Below are 17,335 nucleotides of genomic sequence, written 5' to 3'. Positions count from 1 at the left end.
CTGAGTCAACCTTGAGCCTGGTGGGATGCGAACCTGCACTAATTGCAGGCAGCTTTTGCTTGCCAGAAGGTCACAAAAGGGGATCACCTGAACCCAGGACACAGTTTCCAAGTGGCTGAATTTTGATCACATGACCAGGGGGAATGCTGCAACGGTCGTGTGAAAAAACGGTCACAGGTCACTTTTTTCAGTGCCGTTGTAACCTCCAACAGTCACTAAACGAATAGCTGTAAGCCGAGGACTATTTGTATTGCTTAAAAATCACGTAAAATCTCAAACTCCTGTCTTGATTCAAATCTGTCCTTTAACTTATTTATGAACCTCAAAAATGAAGCTGGGGAGAGACCTTACCTATTCTGATCAATTTCTTTTGGTAGCCTTTCAAACTCCTGTTGCCAAAATATGGTGGCCAACGGAAAGATCATTTCCTACCAAGTCTGGCTCTTTAAAAAAAAAAAAAAGTATGCAAACTTCAGGTGGGAAAAAAAAATCACGACAAACCTAAACATGCCTTTAAAACACACAGCAACTGTGGATCTCCTCTCTTTGCCCACTTCTATGACTTCATCAGGGACGCGGTGGCTCAGTGGGTTAGGACACTGAGCTTGTCGATCAGAAGGTCGGCAGTTTGGCGGGTCGAATCCCGAGTGCCGCGTAACAGAGTGAGCGCCTGTTACCTGTCCCAGCTTCTGCCAACCTAGCAGTTCGAAAGCACGTAAAAATGCCCCTAGAGTTGGAAACGACTAGCACACATGTGCGGGGAAACCTTTACCTTTACCTTATGACTTCATCCTTTCTCCTTTCCCCACCTGTTTGGCCTCCAGGTGCCAACGAGTCTATTTTCCTTTAACTATGGACCACATCTTTGGAAAAATTGCCTTCTTCCGGAAAGAACTTGCCCTAACAACTGAGATAATTGGATTGGCAAGCCGGTTCCATTTAGGATGAAATTCATTTACCGACTGCATGAAAAAAATATATAGAAAACCAGAGCAGGTGTCTGACCTTCTCAGTGTGGGCACAGCCTTAGGGAATGCTTCCTTTCCTAGGGAAGCTCATCCGACTTTGTGCTTAGGCTTGTTTGTTTGTTTTTTCTCAGAACATTTTGCAAGCAGTTTGAGAAAGTTTCTGGGTGTTGCCTCCTCCTGCTTTCTGTATGACTCGGTGTAATTAAGTGGCTTGTTTTCCTTTCCTCTGGCGATGGCAACCCTCTCCTGTCCCGCTGCCAAGAAAATAAAACGATAAAATCGTAGAGTTGGATGGGATGAACGTGGATCGTCTACTTCCCAACCCCCCACCAGGGTCAGGAGAAACAAGTCAGCCAAATGACAAGAGGCTTCCTCTTAAAAACCTACGTAGATCGAGAACCCACAAAACCCGTAAATAGTTTAATAGGATTTTCAAGTTCATCTTGAAGAAGAGATTACATTCATTTTGGCCATTTCCAAGCTGAACATTTATAGCAGGGGTCCCCAACCCCTGGTCTGTCGACTGGCACCAGTCCGCAACATGCTAGGAACAGGTTCGCGCAAACGAGCGAAGCCCCATCCTTGGGATGCAGGCAGCACATGAAACCACACACACCCTTCCAGTCCACGGAAAAAATGTCTCTCCACAGAACTGGTCCCTGATGCCCAAAAGGTTGGGGGCCGTTGATTTATAGCATCTTCTAAGCCAGAAGTCCCCAACCTTTTGGGCACCAGGGACCGGTTCCGTGGAGAAAGGCTTTTCCACGCACCGGAGGGCACGTGGTTTTGTGTGCTGCCCGCATCCCACAGATGGGGCCTTGCTTGTTTGTGTGGACCGGTTGCTGGCATGCTGTGGCCCGGTACCGGTCCACAGACTGGGGGTTGGAGAGCCCTGTACTAAGCCATCCAACCCGAGCTGAGTTGTTAAATCAATAACTAAGCATGTCATCATCTCATAATGATTGGACAACACTAGAAAATGATAGAAAATATTTGTAGCTCGGGTGGTGGATTTTAGTGTAGGTTTGCTCTCTGAGCTTGCCATTTACCTCCGGAATGTTTCATTACCAGGCCGGGTAACATCATTGGCAGGACTTTGTTTGACATGCTTTTTTTAATTTCTCTTCAGTTTAAATAGGTCTTGAGCGGTGGAGTGGTCAGTTGGTCGTGTGACTGGCCACTCAACGTGGAACAAAATTCAACTGGAGAGGGGGATGGTCAGTTTTGTAGTTGATTGGTTGTTCTGATGGTCCAGCTTCTTAAGGGTTCATACGCTGGTTCCAAAACAATATGCTTATTGATTGAACCGTTTGTAGAATGCCAGGCTTCGGCAAATTCGTGTGCATGGCGAGTATTGGTATGGCTGATGATTTTCGTTCCCTCCCAGTCAAACTAGTGTTGTTCAGAATGATCAATCAACAACAGAACCGACCACCCCCTCACCAGTTGATTTTCGCGCCACGGGACCGGCCAGTCCCGCTGATGATGTTACCTAGCTTGGTAACGAAATGTTCAGGAGTTAAATGAGAAGCTTGGGGAGCAAAAAACACTAGAAAATGTTATGAACCTTCCCAGACGTATCTTCAACCACGAGGCAAACGAGGCATATATATATATATATATATATATATATATATATATATATATATATATATATATATATATATATATATATATATATATATATATATATATATATATATATATATATATATATATATATATATGTGTGTGTGTGTGTGTGTGTGTGTGTGTGTGTGTGTAAATTACTAACAAAGAATTAAGGGAGGCTGAGATGCATTTCTAACTCTTTAGTCTTCATCAGTCAGTCATACCCTTCTGAGATTCGAACAGAAGGGTATGACTGACTGATGAAGACTAAAGAGTTAGAAATGCATCTCAGCCTCCCTTAATTCTTTGTTAGTAATTTACACAAATATATGAACTGTCCGGTGTGACTACAGCCTGTTCGATGGCCTTTGAGATAAGGCTGAAAACAGGAAATAAAGATTTGCCCCATGTTTGGGGCCTAGCAAGGTAATCTAAATAGTTAACAATTAACTATTAACTATTAACTATTAAAACTGGGGTTTTAATGTACAGGGTGAATTTAATGCTTTTTAAATTGGTTTTAACTTTTGTATGCTTTGATTTTTAATTCCCTGTAAACCGCCCTGAGTCCTCAGGGAAAGGGCGGTATACAAATGCAAATATTAAATTAAATTAAATTAAATTATATATATATATATATATTTCAAATGTTAACTATTTAGATTACCTTGCTAGGCCCCAAACATGGGGCAAATCTTTATTTCCTGTTTTCAGCCTATCTTGAAGGCTATCAAACAGGCAGTAGTCACACCGGACAATTCATATATTTGTGTAAATTACTAACAAAGAATTAAAGGGAAACTGAAAACAGGAAATAAAGATTTGCCCCATGTTTGGGGCCTAGCAAGGTAATCTAAATAGTTAACATTTGAAACATATCTTCCCTTGCAGAAAAAAAAAGCTAACAGAGCGAGAGGGACCTTGTGGCTTAGAGGCAAATAACACTGCCTTGTATGCAATCAGCCCAGGTTCGAATCTCAGAAGGGTATAGCTGACTGATGACGACTAAGGAGTCAGAAATGCATCTCAGTTTCCCTTTAATTCTTTGTTAGTAATTTACACAAATATATATATATATATATATATATATATATATATATATATATATATATATATATATATATATATATATATATATATATATATATATATATATATATATATATATATATATATATATATATATATATATATATATATATATATATATATATATATATATATATATATATATATATATATATATATATATATATATATATATATATATATATCATATATATCATATATCATATATATATATATATATGGATCTTTGGTCATTCGGGTTTTTCCCCACGTAGAATTGAAGGTGTAAGAGAAACGTTTCGACGGAATCCCATCCGTCATCCTCAGGCTGGTGGCTTCAGCTTCCTTCTTCTGGGAGAAGCATGTGGTAGTGGCTGTTTGTTCCTCTTTTATATATATATATATATATATTTCCTGCCATGTTCCCTACCTACCCTGCATATTTGAATTGATTGGTTGAACTTTTTTAGTCCCACTTTTTTTGGGGGGGGACTACACATAGCAGAGGTCCCACTTTTTTTTTGGACTGCACATGGCAGAGGACTGGGAGCCGCAGGAGACGGCTGAAAGAGCCGCATGCGGCTCCGGAGCCGCGGGTTGCAGACCTGTGGTATAGGGCAGGGGTCAGCAACCTGAAACAGTGAAAGAGCCACTCGGAACTGGTTCCCTCACAAAAGGGAAAACTGGGAGCCACAAAAAATGTGTGCGCATGCGCATACATGCGCGCATGCGCAGAACAGGGTTTGACTGAAGAGTGGAGCCAAGGCGAGATATGCACCTACCCTGCATATTTGAATTGATTGGTTGAACTTTTTTAGTCCCACTTTTTTTTTGGACTGCACATGGCAGAGGACTGGGAGCCGCAGGAGACGGCTGAAAGAGCCGCATGCGGCTCCGGAGCCACGGGTTGCAGACCTGTGACCTATACCATCTCAGCCAAGTGACTGTCTAGTCTCTTCTTAAAAATCTCCAGTGATGGAGCAACCACAATTTCTGAAGGCAACCTCTGTTCCACTGGTTGATTGTCCTCACTGTCAGGAAGTTTCTCCTTAATTCCAGGTTGCTTCTCTCCTTCAGTAGCTTCCATCCATTGTACAAAACATTGTACAAAAAAGACGAGGTTTGGGCATGACCAAAACAAAAGACAGAATGTGTCTCAATAAGGTGATTTATTAAAGCTATGTGTCTTTGACGTGTCTCTCCTGCTCTCTCTTTTTTTTTTCTTCACAAACATTGGGAAACATTTAATAACATGACCAAAAGTATCTACAGAAATGAATTTTAAAGAAAAAACACAGTTGTTTTGAAGACAAAGGAATGTTTCTTTTCAGTGTTACTGACTACAAGGTTAATTTCTGCTTTGCCGAGATGATTAATACTGATACAAAAATAATTTATTGATTTCAGTTCTCATTCTCTGATTTGCAACAAGTATGGCGTGAGGTGGCTGGCCGGCTGGTTACATGAAGGATGGTTCCTTGAGATTCCCTCCCCCCCTCTCTACTTCCTTCACTACTACGTTATTAAAATACCACAGGATTCTCACCGTTGTCACAATCTTTAGTTCCTCAATGAAACAAAGAGATAAGCAATCGAAGGAGGCCTGACTTATTCTTGCAGGACAGTCTTGCCAAATTTCAAACAGATCATCTCCCAGTTTGTTTGGCTAGCTAGACTTTACACCGTTGCAAAGGTGTTGCGGGCAATTTTATCCAATTTCATTCAATATGTATAATTTTTTTTTCAGAAGAAAAGTTTCTCATTAGGTTAGCTTTTTACACAGGTGGTCCTCCACTTACAACCATTTATTTAGTGACCGTTCAAAGTTCCAACATCACTGGAAAAAGGTGACTTAGGATGAGTTCCCATACTTATGACCGTAGCAGCATCCACACAATCATGTGATCATTATTCAGATGCTTAGCGATGATCTCATATTTACACCGGTTGCAGCATTGCAGGGTCACGTGATCACCATTTGCAACCTTCCCAACTGGCTTCTGACAATGACCGTTGAATCACTTAACAACTATAGTGATTCATTTAATAACCCTGGCAAAAAAAAGTTGTAAAATTGGGCATGACACACTTAACAGCTGTCTTACTGAATAACAGAAATTCTGATCTAAATTGTCATCGTAAGTCGGCGACTACCTATATCCCAGTTGGGCCAGTCACTCTCTTTCAGCCCAATGTGCCTCCACAGTGTTGTTGTGTTGGGGAAGATAGTGGGAGAGAGGAGTAATCACCACCATGAGTTATTTATACAAGTAATAAAGCTGGGATACAAATAAATAAACTTCCTGCCTTTGGCCTTTCCTTGCTCCCAAATTTATTCCCAACATGTTCTTCATCACTGGAGGTTTTTAAGAGGAGACTGGACAGCCACTTGTCTCAAATAATAATAATAATAATAATAATAATAATAATAATAATAATAATAATAATAATAATAATAATAATAATAATAATAATAATAATAATAATAATAATAATGATGATGATGATAATAAGAAGAACAAGAACAAGAACAAGAACAAGAAGAACAACAACAAGAAGAAGTTGGAAGGGACCTTGGAGGTCATCTAGTCTCAATCCCCTGCTCAGGCAGGAAACCCTATACCATTTCAGGCAAATGGCTGTCAGTCTCTTCTTAAAAACTTCCAGTGTTGGAGCATTCACAGCTTCTGGAGGCAGGTTGTTCCACTGGTTAATTGTTCTAACTGTCAGGAAGTTTCTCCTTAGTTCTAGGTTGCTTCTCTCTTTGGTTAGTTTCCATTTGTTGCTTCTTGTCCTGCCTTCTGGTGCTTTGGAGAACAGCTTGACTCCCTCTTCTTTGGGGCAGCCCCTGTATAGGGTCTCCTGCTTGAGCAGGGGGTTGGACTAGCAGACCTCCAGGGTCCCTTCCAGCTCTAGCCTGATTGATGGATTGATTGAATGAATGCCAATCTTGAAGTAAATAGCCAAACTTGGAAACTGTAAAAGGAATTTCTGACCCTCATTTCTGGTGAGTTCATTCAGGTGGTGACGGTGGTGGTGGTGGGGTTCTTCGGCAATGTGATCACTTCTTCCTAGGTGTCTTCTCACCCAGGCTGAGTTGTCATTTACAAGATAAGCGGGCAACAGTTTCAGTTGCCGTCATCTCTTGATTTTTGGTTTCTACTCTTCCTCCCCTTCTTTTCCCTGCCTCCCACAATCTCTGACCACTGACCATCTCTTTCTAGCCTTTTCTGGAAGTCATCGCAATTCATGTAACTTCCTTTTAAGGACTTGGGTAACAAGCCTATGTTACCCACCTCGAGGCTTCTCTTGTTGGAATAAGATGATTTAATAGCTGGTTGGGGAAAATCCTGTCTCAGTCTGAATCCTAGAAAAACCAAGCCGTTGTGGATGATTGGTACTCCCAGAACTGGACCTTTTTATCTTTGGTTCTGCATGACTTTGCACCATCATGCTTAGCATTGTTGTGCAGTCTGAGTGTCTTCCTGAACTTTTAGCAATAGCGCTTAGACTTATATACCGCTTCATAGCCCCCTCTAAGAGTCAGCATATTGATCCCAGCAATCTAGATCATTTTACCGACCTCAGAAGGATGGAAGGCTGAGTTAACCTTGAGTCGGTGAGAATCGAACTGTTGGCAGTCGGCAGAATTAGCCTGCAATACTGCATTCTAACCACTGTGCCACTACGGCTCTTAGCTTCTGCTCAAGGAACAGTATGGTAGCGAAGTCCCAGAACATCTTTGTAAAGGTTCTGTCAGGCATGAAAGATCAGGACCACACAGGAAGTTGCAATGAAACTCATTTATTTTTATTTATTTATTTTTTATTTTAATTCCATTTATATCCCGCCCTTCTCCGAAGACTCAGGGCGGCTGACAAGCTTAGCAGTAGCCTTCATTCTATGTATATGCCTGCTTATTAGGGCTTTCACACGCACACCCCCAAGCGGCATTATTACAAAGTCAGCTTAATTGCCCCCAACAATCTGGGTCCTCATTTTACCTACCTCGGAAGGATGGAAGGCTGAGTCAACCTTGAGCCTGGTGGGATGCGAACCTGCACTAATTGCAGGCAGCTGGTGTTACTTAAGGAGGCATTAGCCCACTGCTCCACCAAGGCTCTATTAGCCTTTATTAGCCCCGTACTAAATAAACAATTGCTGGACCATTCTGGACAATTTTGGTGGACTTGGTTGAAGCTGGAACCTGGATCTAGGACCTTTCAATCAGGATTGAAGCCCGTGTATGGGATGGAAACGGCATTGGGATGGTGTAAGGTTTCCTGCCTAATGCAGAGAAGAGCAACCAAGATGATTAGGGGGCTGAAGGCTAAAACATATGAAGAACAATTGCAGGGATTGGGTGTGTCTAGTCTAGTAAAAAGAAGGACCAGGAGTGGCATGATAGCAGTGTTCCAATATTTGGGGGGATGCCACAGAGAAGATGGGGGTCAACTTATTTTCCAAAGCAGCAGAAGGCAAGACAGGAAGCGATGGTTGGAAACCAACCGAGGAAAGAAGCGATCTAGAACTAATGAGAAATTTCCTGACAGTGAGGACAATCAACCAGCGGAACAGCTTTGCCTTCAAAAGTGGTGGGTGCTCCATCTTTGGAGGCTTTTAAGAAGAGACTGGACAGCCACTAGTCTGGAATGGTATAGGGCAGGGGTCAGCAACCTGAAACAGTGAAAGAGCCACTCGGAACTGGTTCCCTCACAAAAGGGAAAACTGGGAGCCACAAAAAATGTGTGCGCATGCGCATACATGCGCGCATGCGCAGAACAGGGTTTGACTGAAGAGTGGAGCCAAGGCGAGATATGCACCTACCCTGCATATTTGAATTGATTGGTTGAACTTTTTTAGTCCCACTTTTTTTTTGGACTGCACATGGCAGAGGACTGGGAGCCGCAGGAGACGGCTGAAAGAGCCGCATGCGGCTCCGGAGCCGCGGGTTGCAGACCTGTGGTATAGGGCAGGGGTCAGCAACCTGAAACAGTGAAAGAGCCACTCGGAACTGGTTCCCTCACAAAAGGGAAAACTGGGAGCCACAAAAAATGTGTGCGCATGCGCATACATGCGCGCATGCGCAGAACAGGGTTTGACTGAAGAGTGGAGCCAAGGCGAGATATGCACCTACCCTGCATATTTGAATTGATTGGTTGAACTTTTTTAGTCCCACTTTTTTTTTGGACTGCACATGGCAGAGGACTGGGAGCCGCAGGAGACGGCTGAAAGAGCCGCATGCGGCTCCGGAGCCGCGGGTTGCAGACCTGTGGTATAGGGTCTCCTGCTTGAGCAGGGGGTTGGACTAGAAGACCTCCAAGGCCCCTTCCAACTCTGATCTTCTATGTTCTACCTCCAAGCTTCCTCCCAGCCCTATGATTGCATGAATAGTAGTATAGCTAAGGATGCAGCAAGCCTCTCCTGCGTGGGCTGGAGAGTTGATGAGGGCAACATCATGAGGACAGAGGAGAAAAAAAGATGTTGCCAGGGCATGTTAGTGATGAGGTAGGAAAAAGCCCCAATGACTGATCCAAAGACACCGAGGGAACTTCCATGGCTGAAGGCAGCCTAGATATTGCATCTCCTTTATCTTAGTCCAACACCTTAACTGTTTCCCTTTTGATTTATGCAGTGCTCATAATTATTACTGGCTTCTTGCCAAGTTTATTGATCGAGAGAAATGATATAAAATGGATTTTATTTTAATTTTTTATTTTATAAAAAAAAACTTAGGCAAGAGACTCTGCTTATCTTTGCTTTCTAAATAAAAAAAATGCTTGGACAGTTTCACTGCAAGAATTTAAACAGCAGGTTAATTCCAAGTCGTCGGCCTCATTTTAAAACCCTGGGTTTGGCTGATTGATGCAGCCATCTGCGGTTCCGCTTATTACTGTGCTTTTAATGTCGGCATACAGTAAATTGCTTTGAAGAGGTTGACAGCGGGAAATTGTGAAACTGATAAGCTTGAAATGAAAGGAACAAAACTTCTCGATTCTCAAAAATCTGATATGGGATCAAAATGTGGCTGGGGTGAACGGCAGGAATAACCTTTCTGTGACATGTTGGGCAAAACATGGAATTGCTGCTTCTCCTTTTGTAAATCCAAATTCTAAGTCTGTTTGTATTGTGTAGTGGGTCCGACGCAAGGAAGAGACGCCAGCCGGTGTGTGAGTTCAGCTCTTTATTGGAGGGGGGTAGTGAACTGAGGACTGAGGGTTACCTGGCCTCCTTAAATACCTGGCCAGGTGAGCGGACAGCCAATGAGGTTGGCCCTAGGGGAAATGAGCTGAACCGGTGGCAGCACCGCACAAGCCTAAGCGAGAGATGGCTGGAGCTGCAGGGCTGTCAGAGCTCAGCGGAAGCACCAGGATCAGCGCTTCTTCAGGTAGTGGTCCCTATTTTTCTACTTGCATTTTTACGTGCTTTCGAACTGCTAGGTTGGCAGAAGCTGGGACGAGTAAGAGTCGCTCACTCTGTTACGCGGCACTTGGGATTCGACCCGCCAAACTGCCGACCTTCTGATCGACAAGCTCAGCGTACTAACCCACTTAGCCACCGCTTCCCTTAACGTTATGCGTCTATAATTTGAAGGTGCTTCTGACATGAATAAAGTATGAGTGCTCTGATTATATTATTCTTTCAATCCAGCTTTATGCATCTTCTTCCTCTGTAAATGGGAAACCATCACCCACCACCTCTGACTGATGCAGGAAATACAATAGAGATACTCTAGAAATTGAACCAAACCTTGGCTGTGATCTCAGAAAATCCACACAATCATTTTCGAATCATGCCCATAATGATTCCTTTAACTTGCATTTCTCCATGAAATTGAGGTAAAAGTCTGTCTTAAGATAAGACTGGGAAATTCCCACCATTTGATAACTTAGATGATTTAGATAAAGTATAATAGTTTATAATAAATTAGAATAATGTTGATAAAGAAGAGCTGTAATATAGCCATTAGTTAGGTGTGGAAAATGTAGGCAGTTGCCTTCCCCTTTTTAAAACAATCTCAATACCTTATCAGTTCGCTTAAAATAACTAAAAATATCAATCTAGGAATATTTCTAATGCCTCCTTAAGTAACACCAGCTGCCTGCAATTAGTGCAGGTTCGAGTCCCACCAGGCTCAAGGTTGACTCAGCCTTCCATCCTTCCCAGGTAGGTAAAATGAGGACCCAGATTGTTGGGGGCAATAAGCTGACTTTGTAATAATGCCACTTGCCCCCCCCCAAAAGCCCTAATAAGCAGGCATATACACAGAATGAAGGCTATTGCTAAGCACATTGGTTTGTGCTTTAAATTGTAAGCCGCCCTGAGTCTTCGGAGAAGGGCGGGATATAAATGGGATTAAAATAAAAAATAAAATTAAAAAAATTTCAAAGTGAGTAGATCCGTCTTGAAGGAACAATCACTTTTGCATAATGTTTTCCTTCACACACCCACTCTACTTATGATCAGCCGGATCTCCATCTGATTCCTCTCCTCTCTCTGTTGCAATTCTTTTGACTCACAGCCAAATGGTGTTGGGCTGATTCTGTGTGGGGGCAGTTTGTGGTAAGCCAAATGATTGTGTGACTTTTTTGGGATTTGGTGCTTATCAACCATCTCGAAGGGAAATCACCTGCCAGTCATGGTGTCACAGCGGGAATGATTTCTTTGCTCATCTCTTCCTTTTCTTAACCCAACGGATTGAAGTCACAAAGAGAACTGAGTCACAAATACTTAACAATTTGTTTTTCCTTCCTTTGGGTAAGAGATCCCAACCACCAAGGTCTCTTCAGGAGGTGTGTGTGTGTGTGTGTTACTCAAGTTTTTCAACTCTTTCACTATTTCAGCCTTGCACTATCTCAGTGAGGACTATAGAGTTCAAGCAGTTTTGATAGTCCAGAACGGTCATTTTTTTTTAAATGCACATCTCTTAATGGAAATTTATGGCTGGACTCTCCACAATCTTGATGTTGCTAAGCAATCCTTCAACTTTGGAAAGATAAATGTATCAGTGACTCGGTGGTTTGGAAACCTGATTACTTGCAACCTGTGAGCAAACTGCTTGCAGATGGAGATGATGTACGAGCAGGCACAGTGAAATAGGGTCATTCTGTGAAGCATAGGAAAGCTGAAATAAGATGATAAGCACAGTCATGGTTTTGCTTAGTGATCAAGTTGCTGGTTCCAATTATGTTTGCTAAATGAGGACTGCCTCCAAATCTAGACACATAGGTGCACACAAAAACATTAGGTGGCTATCTCAGGTGGCAAACATGGGGTACTTGATTGTTTATTTATTCTATTTTTGCCTGGTGGTGCAGTGGTTAGAATGAAGTATTGCAAGCAAACTGTATTGCAGGCAAACTCTGCCCACAACCCGGAGTTCGATCCTGACGGGGTTCAAGTTGAGTCAGCCTTCCATCCTTTCAAGATTGGTAAAATGAGGGCCCAGATTATTGGGGCAATATGCTGACATTGTAAACTGCCCAGAGAATGCTATTAAGTACCATGGGGGTGGTATATAAATCAAACCGTTATTGTTATATGCCAGAAAGTGTTGAGCTGGCTTTGAATACTAGCATCTTGACTCTGTGTATGCCTCTGTGTGTTTCTCTAATTGTGTGTATCTCTGTATGTCTATATGCCTGCAATATTTCTGGTTGTAAACTATCTTAAGCTGGACCTGCTGATACTGATATATTTCCAGAATAAATTCCATCTTTTTTGAAATAAAAAAATGTGCCTCCCTTGTGGTCCTTTCTGGCCTTTGACTGTGGTTGTCTTGTTCTGGATTTACACTGAGAAATGAATTGGCCATTCGGAAAGAATAGAATAGAATAGAATAGAATAGAATAGAATAGAATAGAATAGAATAGAATAGAATAGAATAGAATAGAATAGAATAGAATAGAATAGAATAGAATAGAATAGAATAGAATAGAATAGAATAGAATAGAATAGAATAGAATCTGGAAGGGACCTTGGAGGTCTTCTAGTCCAGCCCCTTGCTCAAACAGGAGAACCTATACCATTTCAGACAAGTGACTGTCTAATCTCTTCTTTAAAATCTCCAGCGATGGAGCACCCATGATTTCTGAAGGCAAGCTGTTCCACTGGTTAATTGTCCTCTCTGTTAAGAAGTTTCTCCTTCATTCAGGTTGCTTCTCTCTTTGGTCAGTTTCCAACCATTGTTTCTTGTCCTGCCCTCTGATGCTTTGGAGAATAATTTGATGCCATCTTCTTTGTGGCAGAATCTCAAACACTGGAATACTGCTATCATGTTACCCCCGTTTCTTCTTTTCTTTAGACTAGCCAAACCCAAGTCCTGCAGCCGTTTTTCCTATGTTTTAGTCTCCAGGCCTTCGATCATCTTAGTTGCTCATCTCTGAACTATTTTTCAAGGTCTCAACATCTTTTTTGTAGTATGGTGACCACAATTGGCTGCAATATTCCAGGTGTGGGTCTACTAGGGTTTTATAAAGTGGTACTAATACTTCGCGTGATCTTGATTCAAAAAAATTCAAAAGTAGCCTACCGTATTTTCCGGCGTATAAGATGACTGGGCGTATAAGACGACCCCCTACATTTCCTGTTAAATTATAGGGTTTGGGCTATACTCGCCGTATAAGACTACCCCTCTTCCAACGCACACCATATAAAAATTTTAAAACATCAGATTTGATTTTAATATGGTAATTTTAATTCAAATGCTTATGACGTGCAGGTACTTAGTAGGAAAACTGTCACTTATAAAGATAAGGCTGTTTGTCATCAAACATGTAAACATAAAACAGTGCAAGTGGATTAAACTTTTCCTAATTCATTCTAAAGCTTTCCCTGCGCAGACCAAATGGGAGATCCGCTCCAGGTTTTCCAGCCAGCCCTGTCCCTAAAGTTTCAGCACCCGGCTATAAGACGACCCCTGACTTTTGGGAAGATTTTCATGGGTTAAAAAGTCATCTTATACAGCAGAAAATACGGTAACTAAGAGGTGTCAACCATTACAGAAGCAGATGACACAGTGATGCAAGAGCGAAGTCTCCCGCAGTGCAAAGCCTTCTTCCCAGGCAAGGAACTTTTATTCAACCTCCAAACAGGTGACTGAGGCACAGAAGGGTATTGTGGTGTGGTGATTCAGCATCCTCCCACAATGCACAAACTCCCCAACCTGCCTGTCAGCTGTTAAGTCAGGCTTTTCAAAATAACACTTTTGAAAGGGCACAAAACCATGTTCAAAAGTTAGCTAACCAAGAGGCAACAATGCAGTTGTGTGGTGCAGAAAGAGCATCCCTCCAGCTGCCCTGCACAGCTGTCCCCCAGGTCTCTCCCCACTCCTCAGCTTTCAGGCTTTGGGAATTGGGAATGGAGATCTGGCAGGTATAAAGGAGAGTTTGATTGGAAAGATCAAGATGATCCCACTGTTCTGCTCAGACACGCCTCTGGAGCTTGACATCCAGGAAATGTTACAGTTTGACGGCTAAAATAACCAATAGGATCTGAGCTCATCAGTCCTTGAAAGTAGGGTTTACCAATCTTGACAACTTCAAAATGTGTGAATTCAAGCCCCAGAATTTCCCAGAGAGCCTGGCTAGGGCATTCTGGGAGTTGAAGTCCACACAACTTGATGCTGCCAAGGTTAGTAAACACTGCTCTTGGGACTTACTTGACCAAACCTTTGGCTTGGTTGATGATGTGCATCAGATCATGTCCACAGCTAAACATGTGATTGGATAAATGAGAAGAATAATAGAGGAGGAGACCATTTCAGACAAATGGCTGTCCAATCTCTTCTTAAAAACTTCCACTGATGGAGCACCTATAACTTATGGAAGGAAGCTGTTCCACTGATTAATTGTTCTCACTGTCAGGAAATTTCTCCTTATTTCTAGATTGGCTCTCTTTGATTAGTTTCCATCTATTGCTTCTTGTTCTGCTTTTGGGTGTTTTGGAGAATAGACTGACCCCCTCTTCTTTGTGGCAGTCCCTTAGATATTGAAAGATTGCTATCATCTCTCCCCTAGTCCTTCTTTTCATTAAACTAGACGTATCCGATTCCAGCAACCATTCTTCATATGTTTTAGCTTCCAGTCCTCTAATCATCTTTGTTGCTCTTCTCTTTCTAGAGTCTCAACATCTTTTTTTTGTGTGTCATGGTGACCAAAACTGGATTGATAAAACTGATAAAAGCATCACCACCATTAATCCTACCAGCAAACTGGTCAAATAGATTGGTGGGATGGTCTTAAACCATACTGAATTAATGTTGCTGATCATAAAACCATGGAGCTGAAAAGGCCCTATTCAATAGTATACATTAATACTATTGGTTAGACCAGGAATTAAATTAAAGCATCCCAGACAGGTATCTGTCTCACTTCTACCAGAACCTGTCCATTAAAGGAAAGCCCACCACTTCTCTGATTAATTTGTTTCGTTGCTGTATTCACCCCCACATTCAACCAGAATCATTCCTCTTGAAATTTAAATACATTACTCTTAAGCCAAGCATTCTGAGTTGTAGAAAACAGGACTTGATCTTCTGCTACCATGTAAATCTCCCCAGCCTCCTCTTTTCAAAACTTAATTTTTCAATTTTCTTCAGCATCTCTTGATATGACTGTATTTCAAGTCTTTCCCCCCTACTATGAATCTGTCCCAGTTTCATAGAATCTTAAGGCTGGATGGGATGTTGGAGAACTTCTAGTCCAAGTTCCTGCTCAAGACAGGACTCCTTATATCAGGGGTCTTCAAACTTGGTCCTTTTTATGACTTGTGGATTTCAGCTCCCAGAATTCCTCAGCCAGCATGCCTGACTGAGGAATTCTGGGAGTTGAAGTCCACAAGTCATAAAAGAGCCAAGTTTGAAGACCCCTGCCTTATACCATCCTGGATAAATGGTTGTCTAATCTTTTGTTGAAAACCTCCTGTGATGGAACACCTACAATTCTTAGGAGGCAAGCTGTTCCACTGATTAATCATTCTTAGTATCGGGAAATTCCTCCTTATTTCCAGGTTGAATCTCTCTCTGATGAGCTTCTAGTCATTAAAATTTATATGAATTCTTCTTAAAGTGTGGTATTCTGAACCAAACATAAAACTTGAGATGGGCTAACCAATGCTCAGCGAAGTTGAACTATTACTTCTTATCATTTAGAAATACAGTTTTGTTGATCCAGCCTAAAATTGCATTGGCTTTTTTCCCTCCCAGCCACATTATATATTCAAGTAGCAATGAACTACAGTATTATTCCAAGACGTTTTTCACATATCATTATCAAACTAGATATTCTCCATCCTCTATCTATCTATCTATCTATCTATCTATCTATCTATCTATCTATCTATCTATCTATCATCGATCATCTATTAATCATCTGTCTATAGCTATCTATCTCTCCCTCTATATCTATCATCTATCATCATCCATATCTATCTATCTAATATCTATCTATCTATCTATCTATCTATCTATCTATCTATCTATCTATCTATCTATCTCTATCATCGATCATCTATTAATCATCTATCTATAGCTATCTATCTCTCCCTCTATATCTATCATCTATCGTCATCCATATCTATCTATCTATCTATCTATCTATCTATCTATCTATCTATCTATCTATCTATCTATCTATCTATCTATCTCTATCATTGATCATCTATCAATCATCTATCTATAGTTATCTATCTCTCCCTCTATATCTATCTATCTATCTATCTATCTATCTATCTATCTATCTATCTATCTATCTATCTATCTATCTCTATCATCAATCATCTATCAATCATCTATCTATAGCTATCTCTCCCTCTATATCTATCTATCATCTATCTATCTATCTATCTATCTATCTATCTATCTATCTATCTATCTATCTATCTATCCATCTATCTATCATCTACTGTATATGGCCATTTTTGAAAGAAAAAAGAGTTTCTAGGTCACAGTTATGAACTGAATAAAGTTCCCACTTCATGTTTCTTTCCCCTCCTCCTCTTCCTCCACAACTACTTTTTCCCCATTCAGCTGAAACGGATGCGGTGGTCAAATAAACCTAGCAAGAAGAGACCCTTTCCTGGTAATGGTATCAGTCATTCTGACATTTTAGAAGTAGGTGCGGAAACCCTTACTGAGCTTTTATCTTTAACACAGATCAGAGAAATGGGATGATAAACAAATTTGCTGCAGCTCTAGGTAGGACATCCAGAGATGCCCTAATTTTTAACATCGGAAATGTATTTTATTTCATTTGATGAATGAATATCCCACCTTCCTCCAGAGAGTTCAAGACCATAGATAGGCCCATAGAACAGAATGACCTCCTTCCTCCTCCACAAGAGGAACTAGGAGAGGTCAACAGAGTGTGTGCATTGCATGGGCCAAAGTCCCCCAGGGACTTTCTGTAGATGAGGTCTTGGGTTGTACCACTCCTAGATCCAGCACTTTCACCACTACTGTATTCTGGCTCTTGCGCAGAGAGAGAAGAACTGGCTGAGTCCTCCAGTGGCCAAGCAAGGACCAGATCTCTGGTTTCTGTACTTCTAGCCCTACATTTTTACTGCTAGACCCCAATGTCTCACACAATTCAGACAGGTTCAGTGCCTGCATAGCAGTAAAACTCTTTTGCTCTGCTAGGATAGCTGCTACCCCCGGTGTGTTGGGCTTCAACTCCCATAATCTCATAGGC

The sequence above is a fragment of the Vipera berus genome (assembly GCF_964194415.1).
Source record: "Vipera berus genome assembly, chromosome: 2".
Classification (NCBI taxonomy): domain Eukaryota; kingdom Metazoa; phylum Chordata; class Lepidosauria; order Squamata; family Viperidae; genus Vipera; species Vipera berus.
This window is presented reverse-complemented; position numbering follows the sequence as displayed.